At 39.4% G+C, this 13,580-nt stretch overlaps 1 protein-coding gene across 1 annotated transcript in view; it reads right to left on the bottom strand.

The window, feature by feature from the left end:
- The window catches only part of GALNT1 (polypeptide N-acetylgalactosaminyltransferase 1), a 131,817-nt gene extending 119,210 nt beyond the window's left edge, over window positions 1-12,607 (bottom strand). Inside the window, exon 1 of the mRNA XM_081263755.1 lies at window positions 12,484-12,607. The gene's annotated coding sequence lies outside the window, so the exon portion shown is untranslated. The remainder of the gene's footprint in view (window positions 1-12,483) is intronic.
- Window positions 12,608-13,580: the final 973 nt, after the last annotated feature.

Here is a 13,580-nt window from a genome sequence, read left to right as displayed (position 1 = left end):
GGTGAAACAATCATTTTTCACTATAACCTTCTGGTACTGTCAGGATATTTTATCATATAAACATGTTATTTTTCTATTTTTAAAAAAAAATCCCACTATTTAATAATACAAAAAAGTATCAAATTTTCCTACTCGCCCAATAATAGTTTTATGAAGAAATATGTTGACATCAGATGGAGAGAAGAGAGCTTCCCTAAATTCACAATCATTTTGATTTTTTTTTTTTTTTTTTTTTTTTTTTTTAGTTTTCTATGGAGGGTAAGAGGTGGACAAGAGCTTGTTGCCATAGAATTACTTTCTGGTCATTAAAAAAAAAAAAAAAAATTTCTAGCACTGCTTTAAAAAAAAAAAAACAAAAACAAACAAAAAAAAACCTAAAGACTTTTTCAAGTACTTGACCCTTCAGAAAGTGGTACTATAAGTACTCAAGCTCCCAAGGAATGTTACAGCAAGATTATTCACTGCCACTTACAAGTCTGGGAGCTGTAAGAAAGTGGGAACACAACTGGTCCAGACTTACAATCATCTCTGGTGCATGGGTAAGACTCCTAGGTGGACCCTATCCTTTTTCCCTAAGCAGAATGGATCACTCTAGATCTTTTGACATATTATTTTATTGCTTTTTTTGGTTATATATGAGAGTAATTTACATAAGATATTTTCCATGTGAATGCTATAACATATCATAAATGTGAATTAGTCAAAATCTGCCACTTAGGCCCTACCCCTAAAATATCTGTTCCATATACAGAGACTGATCTTTTTGGCACTATCCATTGAGCTGATATTAGCACTAGATCTACCATCTTCCTCCCCATTTCCAACCCCATCTCAAGCTTGCCTTTAGCAGACTCAATCCTGGTGATATGTCTTATCTCAGGGCCCACCACCAACTTGCCCATCTACACCTTAAACTTACACTCCAGTCAAAACTAAACCTAGACAAAATACTTCTCAACCATGGTCTCCTGACCAGCTCGTGCTTAGATTCCACCCCTGCCAAACCTGCTCTTCTCCATCTACTTGCAAATCACCTCCTGACTAGGTTTCCAGTTTAGGCTCAGCTACCAACCTACAAGTTATACAACCTTTATAATTATGCACTTTGGCACACATAAATATCCTTCAATAGGTTGGACTTTTTAGTCTTACAATCTCTAACCCTAGACAAACACCATTATGCACTTCTACTTCAGGATATTAATATAGCACAGAAATTTCTGGAAACACTGCTTAGTTCATTGTAAACTCATGCTAACTAGCCAGATGGTGCCCCATTCTTTACAACTCCTCTCCTTCCACCTTCATTTATGCAAACCCTCACAAGTCCTCTAACATAATCCCTGCTCTGCACAGAAATCCTACCTCATCAGATTCAAGTTCCTCCCACCTCACTTTTACCTCACAGTTCCTTTGTTCCTCTCTCTCAAAGGCTCTCCTCCTTTTCAAGGATAATATTCTCTACTTATACACATAATTACATTCCTTTCTATATCCTTGGTTTCCCTGTCCTACAAATCACTCCTCTTCACTGTTTCACACTCATCAATTGACTCTACCAGCCCTTTCCCTGGCTGTAATTTATAGACTAAAAACTATGCAAAAATGAGAGTTTTGCCCCTTCTCTGTTTCCCCCAAGAAAGATTTTTAAAAACTGAATGACTTGCCAACATTTAAAAAATCAAGACATTTCACTTGAAAAATCAAGATGGCTGGTTCCTCTGATAAAACAAAATTCTCTGCCATCACTACACATACACAAGCAGTGCTATTTCCTGCTCAAAATCTTTCAAGAACACTGAGGACAAGGTCCTGCACCAGCTATCCACAGTAATTTTTCCACCTTCATCTCACTCCTCTTCCCTTCTGCTAAAGGCCCTTAAGTTACACTGATCCTTCAGTTCTTTAAACAGAATGAGCTCTCTTATGCTACATGGCCTCTGTATATACCATTCTTTTTACTGGAAATCCTCTTGCCCTGACTCTCTGTATTATTAAAATCTTTTGACTATGTATTGCTGCTGAAATGTCATTCTCCAATACTTGCAGAGCACCTGCCTAGCATGCATGAGGTCCTGGGATCCATCCTCAGCTCTACCCAAAGGGTGGGGGGGACACATTCATTAACTATCCTCAAACTTAATGGTGGCATCCACTCAGGTCAAGAGACTCAATTCTCTCTTTCTTCACCCAGTCACAACATTGGATTCCACTTCTAAAAATGTATCTGTATGTTCCTGCACCCAAGTCATCTGGGCAAAAAGTCCATTAGCCTCATTTCTTACCTGTAGTCTTTTATTAAAGAAACTTACTTATACATTCAAGCTTAGTTTTGATCATGTCAGTCAATACGCTCATCAAAACCCTTCAACAGATCCCTCTTGCCTTCCAAATATCCATACTCTTCTATTTAGCATTCAAAGCCCCTCTCAGTCCTGCCTCCTAGCAAGACAGTCTAGTTTGCTGGTTAAGACAGTAAACTCTGGAGCCCTAATGCCATGTTACACAAACAAACAAACAAACAGAAAAACAAGTGCAGATCCCCATTTCACCACTTAACTTTGCCAAGCCATGTAATTTTACTATAAGGAACAAATGTATAAATGTAAGTAGAGCTCTTAGAATAGTGTGTGGCATATGGTCAATGATATCTATGTTGTATTTTGCAGCCCCATCTCCAATTATCAAAAGCCAGCATTCCCATCTGTCTGAACCAACTCACAATTGCCCTAATACTCTTCAGACTTTCCCTTCTTGAGGCCAGAGTCTTCTACAGAGTAAGAACCAGCAGATAAGCTGACAGGGTTGCATTCCCTCCTTTAACTTAAAAGCAGTCTAAAGCTTCTGCCACAAAAGATCCTTTCTCTATACATCTCATGCACTGACAGTTTGCTCATCAAAGAACTTCCAATCCTGATCAAAGATTCTCAGTCTATAATTAGTCACCCTCTTTCTGCCTCTACTTTCTCACTACTCTCCCAAGATGTTGATCAGAAATCATCTTATCACCTATTTTCATGCCCAATAGCAAAGCTGTTTTAGTTCTTTTATACCCCTAAACTAGGTAAAAGTTGAAACTCTCATGCTCTTCTGATAAGCAGTTTCATTACTTCAGACTATGTTCAATTTACATGAAATAGAACAACCTTCTCTGACAGAGGACAATTCCTGAGTCAAGGGTATACAAATAGCTGTGCTTCGTTACTAGAATCTTTAAACAAACTCACGGGGAAGCTGAGTAAACCCCAAACAGGATAAACCTAAAGAAACGCATAATATGAAGTACCATAAATTTCAGAAAAAAAAAATGTGGAACACAGCTAAAACAGTACTCTGCAAGCAAGAAACTTTTAGTGCTAAATGACCTGTGATTATAAATGCAAAAATCTTTAACAAAACATTAGTAAGTAGAATTGAGAAATATATAAAAGAATTATATGGCATGACAGAGAGGTTTATTCCAGAGATAACTTCAGAAAATTTTAAAAAGACAAAAAGTTCCAAAGAACAATAAGAGAAAAATACACCTTAACTTCAGAGGAAAAATAATTTGAATGCAATGGATTTCTCATCTGAACTTAAGGAAACCAGAAGAAAGTGGCACAATGTCTTTTAAAGAAAAAGAACTATCTACACAGAATCCTATACTCACAGAAAATGGAAGGGGAAATTAAGATATTCTCAAATGAAGGAAAACTAAACGAATTTTTCTTCAGAAGACTTACTCTACAAGAATGAATAAAGGAAGTTTTTAAAAGAAAGTAATGTATAAAAGAAGGAATCTTGAGACCTCAAGAAAAAACACAGTAAGCAAAAATATGGGTAAATACTAAAGGTTTGGGATTTTCTAATTTATTTTTGACTCAGAAAGCTAAAATTAAAACACTGTCTCATGTTATGTGTGTATGTAGAAGAAATATTTATAATTATAAACAGAAGTGTAAAGGAATGTAAAAAGAAGGTTTATATATCAATTGAATAGGTGAAATTAAAACACTAGCAGATAAAATAAGCTCTATACAGATAAATGTAATATCTAGAGCAACCAATTAAAACAAAACAAGATCTATACAAAGAATTATACTCGGGCTGGGGCTTTAGCTCGGTGGTAGTGTGTGAGGCACTGGGTTTCATCCTTAGCACCACATGAAATAAAATAAAGGCATTCTTTTCCATCTAAAACTACAAAAATATTTTTTTAAATAGTTACACTCAAAAACTGTATAGAAAATCAAAATGAAAAATTTTAGGGGCTGAGGATATATCTCAGCTGGTAGAGTGGTTGCCTCACATGCACAAAGCCCCGGGGTTCAATCTCTATCACCACCAAAAGAAAAAAAAAAAGAAAGAAAAAAGAAAAATTCTAAAATATTCAAGCAAAGCACAAGAAGTCACAGAAAGAAAAAACAACAGAAGAAACAAGAAAAAACTAAAATACTAGACTCAAGCCCCAATACAGCAATAATTACATTAAATATAAATGTGATTATAAATGCAATAAAGACAGAAACTAGCCAAATGGATTAAAAATATGACCCAACCAAATGCTGTTTACAAGAAATTTACCTCAAATATACCAGAATAAGCAGGGTAAAAGTCAAAAAGGGTCAAAATAGATATATTAGATCAACAATCAAAACAAAGCAGTACTGGTTATGTCAACATCAGGTAAAGTACAACTCAGTGCAAAGAGAAGACTATCGAGTCAGAGGAAGACACTGTATAATGAAAAAAGGACAATCTACCAAGAAGACACAACAACCTTATATGTGTATGAAACAGTTGAAAAATACATAAAGCAAAAACTGAAATAACTTAAATAAACAAATCCACAATTATAATTAGAAACTTGAACAACACTTTCTCAATAGTTAATAAAATACCTACACAGAAAATGAGCAGAAGGTTGTGGGTATAACTTAGTAGCAAAGCACTTGCCTAGAATACACGGGCCCTGGGTTCAATCCCCAACCCTGCAGAAGAAGAAAAAGAAAAGCAAAGATACAGAACCCAACAAAATCATCAACGAACAGAATATAATTGGCACTTAGAATACACTCCACCCAATAGCAGCAGAAAACAAATTCAAGTGCCCACAAAACATATACCAAGACAGATTATATTCTGGGCCATTTTTATTTGTCATTTTTAGTTATACATGACAATTGAATGTATTTTGACATATCATATATACGTGGAATATAACTTCCCTTTTTTTGGGGGGGTTGTACATGATGTGGATTTATGCTAGCCATGTATTCACATAGGAACACAGGAAATTACATCCAATTCATTCTATTGTCTTTCCTATTCCCATCTCCCTCCCATCCCTTCATTCCCTTTTGTCTAATCCAGTGAACTTCTATCCCACTACCCCCCAAATTATTCTGAATTCGCATCCACATAGCAGAACATTGGGCCTTTTGTTTTAGAGATTGGCTTATTTCACTTAGCATGATAGTCTCCAATTCCATCCATCTTCCAGCAAACGCCATAATTTCATTCTTCTTTATGACTGAGTAATATTCCACTGCATATGTACCACCTCAACAAATTTAAAAGAACTAAAATCATACAGAGTTATATTCTTCAACCATAATAGAATCAAACTGGAAACAGATAACAGGAAAATCTCCAAACACTTATAACACAGCACAATTCAGAATAATACATGAATCAAAGAGAAAGTCTCAAGAAAAATAAAAACATACATGGAATTGAATGAAAATAAAAATACAGCATATTAAAATTTGTGGAACACAAGTTTAAAACAGTGCTCTTCAAGAAAGAAACTTTTAGTACTAAATGCCCTCATGATTATAAATGCAAAAATCTTAAAAATTCAGAAATGCATAAAAAATAATGATAGGGTATATCCAGTGATGTTTATTCCAGGGATAAACTTAGCTCAATATTCAAAACTCAATCCACAGAATTCACCACATCAAAAAGAAAAACCAGGGCTAGGGATGTAGCTCAGGACTATGTAATTAGCATATGTGAGGACACTGTAAAAAAGCAAGAAAGAAGGAAAGAATGATCAATTGATCATATGATTATATCAAATCGATGCATAAAAACAAAATTCAACATCTACTTAAAATTTTAAAAAATCTTCAAGGGCAGGGGCTGGGGCTCAGTGGTAGCACACTTGCCTGGCATGTGTGAGGCACTGGGTTCGATTCTCAGCACTACATATAAATAAATAAATAAATAAATAAATAAATAAATAAAGATCTATCAACAACTTAAAATATTTTTTTAAAAAAAATCTTCAAAAACATAGGAATATAGAAAACTTCCTCAACTTGATAAGGAGCATCTATTAAAAAACTCTACACTTAACATATTTAATGTGAAAGAATAAACACTCCCCGCCCCCCAAGGTCAGGAACAAGGCAAAGATGTCTTTTCTCATCCTTCTTTCTCAAAACAGTAGAAGAAACTTTAGTCAATGCAGTAAGAAAAAGTAAAATGCATATAGAATAAAAAGAATGAAATAAAATTACCTCTATCTGCAGAAGAAAGGATTATCTACATAAAATAATTCAAGGAATCTACAAAAGACTCCTACAACTAATAAGTAGGTTGAACAAGATCATAAAATACAAGATCAGCATATGAAATTAATTTTACTTTTCTTTTTCTTTACTTTTCTAGCAATGAATACAAGGATACTAAAATTAGAAATTCAACACCACTTACAATTATTAAAAATTTATTTCTATATTCATGTATATAAAAGTCTAGCTGGGGGCTGAGGATGTGGCTCAAGCGGTAGCACGCTCGCCTGGCATGCGTGAGGCCCGGGTTCGATCCTCAGCACCACATACAAACAAAGATGTTGTGTCCGCCGATAACTAAAAAATAAATATTAAAAAATTCTCATTCTCTCTCTCTCTCTCTCTCTCTCCCTCCCTCCCTCCCTCCCTCCCTCCCTCCCTCCCCTCTCACTCTATCTTAAAAAAAAAAGAAAAGAAAAGAAAAAAAAAAGTCTAGCTGGATACAATGTTGCACACCTGTAATCCCAGCAGCTCTGGAAGCTGAGGCAGAAGGATCACAAGTTCAAAGCCAGCCTCATCAACTTAGCAAGGCCTAAGCCACTTAGTAAGACCATGTCTCTAAATAAAATACAAAAAAGGGCTGGCAATGTAGCTCAGTGGTTAAGCACCTCTGGGTTCAATCCCTGGTACAAAAAAAAAAAAAAAAAAAAAGTCTAAAAAAAATCAACCAGATCTAAGAAAACTGTTTTTCCCTCTGTGGTTTTGGGTATTGAACCCAGAGCTTTGTGTATACTAGGGAAGTACTTTGCTACTGAGTTATACTCCTAGCCCTAAGAAATCATATGTATAGGACTCATGATAAAACTACACAATGTTAATGAAAGAAATCAAAGATCTAAATAAATAGACAATACAGTGCTCAAAAATTGGAAAATGCAATATAGTAAAAATGTCAATTTTCCCCAAATGAATTCAGGTCTACCAAAATCACAGCAAAATGTCTTTGGAGATACAGATTATTTTACAATTTAATGAAAAAGGAACATAAATAACTAAATAAACTTTGAAAAGGGAATAAAGTGGGAGGAATCAGTCTACTCCATTTAAAAATTTTTCATATAACTATAGTAACCAAAACTGTGTGGTAGTGGCAGACATACACAGAATAATGAAACAGAAAAGAGAATCCAGAAGTAGACTTATACAAATATGCCCAATTATTTTTTGGCGAACATACAAAAGCAATGGAAGAAAGACAGCATTTTTAAGAAATGGTACTGAGGCAATTCAACATCTACAGGCAATTAAGAAATAAACTTTGACTTAAGTCTCATACCTTACACAAAAATTAACTCAAAATAGATCATATAAAACTATAAGGAATAACTTTTAGGAAAAAAAACACAGGAGAAAAATCTTCAGGTCTAGGGAAAGGATTCCTGGATTTGACACCAAAGGCATGATCCACAAAAGAATAAATTGAGAAACTGTACTTGATCTCTGCAGATACCTTCTTAAGGGAATAAGAAGACATCTATAGACAAATTACATTTCTAACAAAGGACTAGTTTCTAGAATACATAAAGAACTCTTACAACTCAATAGTATATATGTGTGTGTGTATGTGTGTGTGTGTGTGTGTGTGTGTATTCCAATTAAAAAATGAGCAAAAGTCATTTCCCTGAAGTATGACAAATAAGCACATAAAAAAATAAAATAAAATGGCAAATAAGCATATGAAAAGACTATCAAGGGCTGGATGTGTACTCAGTGGAAGAGTGTGCCTAGCATGTGCTGGGCCCTGGATTCAATATCCAATGTTACTAAAAACAAACTAACTCAACATCATTAGCATTTAGAAAAAGCACCTTAAAATCACAGAGATTATTACTCTGTACCTAACAGAACAGCTAAAATTAAAAAATAGTGACAACACCAAATGTGGAAAGGATACAGAGAAACTGATCATTCATACATGACTAACAGGAATATAAAATGTTTCAGTCACTTGAAAACAATTTGACAGGTTCTACAAAAAGATAAACATTCAGTTATCACACAACCCAATAACTGCACTCTATCACTTTGTCCCAGAAAACTTATGTTTACACAAAAATCTTATAGCAGCTTTACTTGTGATAGCCAAAAACTGGAAACAAACTGATGTCCAAAAGGTGGATGGTTAAAACAACCATAAAAGTACATCCACACTATGAAAAACTACTAAGCAATAAAAAAGAAGCAAATATCAGCATAATTAACAACCTGGGTTAATCTCTGTACTATATGATTCCGTTTATAAAATATTATTGAAATGACAAAATTGCAAAAATGGAGGACAGATTACTGATTCTAGGACTTAAGAGTGGGGTAGAGGTGAGGGAGAGAGGCATAGCCATTTTAAAAAGCAAGAAAAGGAAATCTTGTGAAGATGGAAATATTTTGTATCTTGACTATATTACTGACACTATTATTGGTCTGATATCATGGGTGCTATAGTTTTACAAGATGATACCACGGGAAATAACTAGGTAAAGGGTACATAGAATCTTTCTGATTATTCCTCATAACTGCATGTGGATCTATAATTATCTCATAACAAAATGTTTTATTAAAACAAAACTAGACTTTCACTTATTGTTCTAAGGGTCATCACCCAAATGTGAACACTTCAGATCTCCATTTCAACCCCTTATTAGTTCTACTTTGTGCTGGACTAAGTGAAGACACACAGATACAAATGCAAAGTATTATCCCTACCACTGAACATCACACACTCAAACAGAGTGACAAACACAGGCATAAATCAACAGTGACAGTCTTCATAAAGGAGATAGGATGTGATCAAACATTTGCACAAGAGGCAGCACTTCTGCAAGTGGAGGTGCAAAGGGGAACATCTTGGAAAGAGAAGAAATCATTGAAGTCACAGAGCTAGAAATAAATACAGTGCCTATGGAGAAAGTGATGTGTGTTTTGTGAAATAAACAGAAGGATTAGCAGTTTGGGGTTAATTAGGGAGGGACCCTAAAAACCAGAGACAGGAGTTCAAATGTCACTCAGAGAAGCCTTCCTCATGAACCCAGTCAACAAAGCAGTAGCTCCCTTACCCTCTCTTTCACACCATCCAGCCCCTCTAAAATCCTTTACTTTATAGCACTCATCACAGGCTGTAATTATTAGATAATGAATTCATCTGCATGTTTACTTGTTTAAAGCTGCTGGCTTGCCCCCCAGTTATCTTGAGCCTCTAGCATAGGTCAGGCATACATTAATCACTCAATAAATAGTAACTGAATAAATGAACAAACAGTAATTATTTGCTTCTGGTTCTTTTATCTATGTAGCTACCTTACTTACCTTACTTCTTCCTCTATTTTCTTTCATTCTTTTGCATTTGTCCTTCATTGACCTATTGCCTCTTTCACCTGATATTTCCCCCTCTCCCCCCTCTTTCAACTGTTCTAATCTTAACTCATCATAAAAATAAAATTCAATATATATTAAAACAGTGGTACACAACTGCAACGTTGCAACATTTCCCAGTCTCAATCAATGAGGAACTGTATCCAAGAAATTTGTTACTGAAAACAAAGTACAAATGTTGTTATATTGTTACTTGAAAATAAGAATATGCACTACACAAACAAATTAAGAGCTGAAAAAGAATTGTCCCTGTTGTGGCTATACTTGCCTAAGTATGAAAACCTCTCAGACTGGATGATTCTACCTGGTCTCAGGAAGCCAAAGAAAAGACACTGATGTGGTAGAGAATGCCTGCAGTCCCAGAGGACAGGGATACACAGGAGGATCACTTATGCACAAGAATTGAGACTAGCTTTTATAACACAACAAGATCCTGTCTCATAAAATGAAATAGAAAACCAGAACAGTACTCCTCCAGGCCACCAAAGTTATGAAAAATAAGGAAAGCTTAAAAAAAGAAAAAAGAAACGCTACAGACCAAAGAGGCATGACACTTAAATACAATGTAGTACCCTGGACTGCACCATGGAACAAAAGGAAGATATTAGTAGAAAAATTGGTGAAATCCAAATAAAGTCCAGAATTCAGTTTTTTTAAAAATCCTATATAAGACATTAATATATGATTAAAATTTGAATTTATTAATATTATGTTATTAAAGAGAGAGCTAGATTATATACCAGGAGCAAAATCCAGCTCATTTCAACTGAGGTCCCCTGAGCTCACCTGATGCAATGTGAGTACTTGGGACTAACAACCAGTTTTAACTATCCTAGTAGCTTGTACACTTACTCAGCAAACATTTACTGAGTGTCTACTATTTATCAGACACTATAAAGTCTCTAAAGATACAGGGCTAGATAAGGGAGGGGAAAAAATTTAAACAACACTGAGAAAAATCAAGCATTTAACAAGTATTTGCATAAATGGTGAGTACTCCCCAATTTTTTTACAGCCATTCATTAAACCCAGTAATCCCTAGTATTCTAAATAAGGCTTCTTAAGATTCAAAGTACACACAAATAACCTAGAATCTTATTAAAGCAGAAATTAATTCAGTTGATGGAATCTGGGGCCTGAGATTCTGCATTTCTTCTAGACTCTCATGTGACTGTAATGTTGCTGGTCCATAAACCACACTTGCAATAAAAAGGCTCTGAAGTACCACGGTTTTAACATCATCAAACTATCATGCAAAACACAAACTCCAAAAACGCAAAAACATTGTCTTTCATTTGCCACAGTATTCCCAGGACTTAAAACTGTGCCCAGTATATTCAAGATTTAAAACTAAGCAGCTGGCACTCAAATATTTACTGAATACATAAATGGATGTATGATCTAGACTGCTGTTCAACTTAGCCACTTACCCATTTGGCTATTAAACACTTGAAATATGGCTAATGACTAAGGAGCTAAATTTTTCTTTAATTTTAACTTAAATAACCACAAGTCACATGTAGTTATTTTAATTAAGACTATATTAATGGAAAGTCTAGGTCTATGTGACGAATGTGACACAAAGAGCACTGAACTAATAAAAGTCTGGGTTTCAATCCCAACTCTGCCGATTAGCCTGTGACCTGGAAAGTTTAACTTCTTGAGGCCTCAACTTTTTCATCTGTGAAATGAGGTCAAGATCTCCTAAGTCTCAAGGTTCTTGACAAGAATTATCACAAAGTAATGTATTAAACATAAGGTATGATAAAGGTGAACATTTTCTGCCCTCCATAAACAGTTCACAATCACAAAAAGACCACTTTACCCACACTTGCCAGAAAATGCCAAGCGAGTTTGGTTGATGGACTAACAGTGGCTTTGAGAAAGAGGCCAAGGTCATAAAATGGGTGGTAGGGGTCGCTTAGTAAGATTGATGTAAGATTGGCAATGACAATGCAAATCATCACAATTCCTGGCAAATCTTTAAACAGGCATTGTATTGATTATGGGTGAGTAAATGACATTTCATTCATTCATTCTTCCAGGAAGGTCTCCCACATTACCTAAAGCCCGCTACTTCCCAAGCACAAACATTTGCTCTTTCGGAGCCAGGTCCTCTCGGCCCACAGCCGGCCGGGAAGCCCCCGCCTCCAGTTACTGGCGCGTCTTCCCCTCCCCCGTCGCGCCGGCCCTGGCGAGGGTCAGGCTGGTACCACGGCTCCAAATACCCCACGACCGAACCCAGAAGCCATATTTAGCTATATTCTTGTCAATAAAACAAACTTCCGTCTTCTAAAGAAAAACGGTTCTAACTCAATGTCAAACTAGGACGGAAACTCGCTGCTCGCCGCAGCTGCCAACCAGAGACGCCGCGTGTCCCGCGGCCCTGGAGTCCCCGACCAGGACCCCGCAGCGAGCGCACCCGCGCCCCGGCCCTCGGTAGCACCGGCCACAAAGGGAGAGGGGGACGCGGACGGGCCTCCTCCTCCTCCTCCTCTGGCCCCGCGCTAGCGGCTGCGGCTCCAGGGCTGCCCGGGCGCGAGCGGACACTCACCTCGCTCTGCGCGCGGCGGCGGCGGCGGGCGCTCCTCCGGGCCGGCCCGGGCGGTCGCGGCGCGGTCCCGCGGGCCGCAGCGCGGGCGCTACTCTGGGGCCGCCGTCCGCCGCGCCGCCTCCTCGGCCACTGCCGCCGGCTCCCCCGGCGGGCGGGCGGGCCTGGCGCGAGCCCCGCCTCCGCCGCGCCCGCCCCCGCCTCCGCGGCGGGCCTCCTGGGCTCGGCGGGCTAGTCGGGGCCGCACTGCATGCCGCGGTCGCTGCCGCTCGCTCTGGGCCCCCTCAGCGCCGCCGGCCGGGGCCGCAGGGCCGCCCGCAGGCCGCTCGGGCGCGGTCTCCACAGCGCGCGGCGTGCTCCGCGGCGGCGGCGGCGGCCCGTGCGGCTGCGCGGGGGAGGCGGGGGCGCCGCGCGCTCACCCGGATGCGCCGGCCCCCTCCTGTGCAGCGAGCCCACCTCGCGGCGGTCGCGCTTCTCTCCGGGGCCGGGAGGTTCCGGCCTCTCAACTTGGCCGCCTTTTCTTGCCCGACCCGCCGGGAGGTGCGGGACCGCAGCGCCGGCGTCCGGGTCACCGGGAGGGAAGCTCCCCCTGCGATGGGTTCAGTGGTGCTGTCTGGGCCGAGGGATTTTGCCCCCCGATCCTGTGTAGGGACAAAGAGGCTGCGGCAGCGAGTAAAATAAACCCAGGCCGCTTCACGTCGAGCCCGTCACGGGCGGGAGAAAATGGAGGAGCCCTCACCGCGCGGAGGAGGCCGTCGGATCGACCCCGGGCCGTGCCGAAGGCCACCCCTGACTCGGGCGGAGCCACCTGTAGTGTCCGGGGAGGTCTGAAGCTGGAGAACTGTCGGTGGTGCCTCGTCAGACCCGGCGGAACCGGGCGACTGGGCTGCCGTGGTCCAGGAACGGGGCGGGCAGTGAGAGGAGAGGCCACCGACCCGCACGGCCGGAAGAGGCAGCCCGGCCCCGAGGGACCAAAAGAATGCCTGGGGGGTGAGGGGTGCACAATTGGGACCGTTTAGGGGTCTGTCTCCTGCGCAGTATCCTACAAGTGTCTTTCCACTACGCCCCCTTGGGAAGCACTGCTTAGTACTCCTTCTCAA

Source organism: Spermophilus citellus (genome assembly GCF_964194105.1).
Source record: "Spermophilus citellus genome assembly, chromosome: 12".
NCBI classification, from domain to species: domain Eukaryota; kingdom Metazoa; phylum Chordata; class Mammalia; order Rodentia; family Sciuridae; genus Spermophilus; species Spermophilus citellus.
This window is presented reverse-complemented; position numbering and strand designations above follow the sequence as displayed.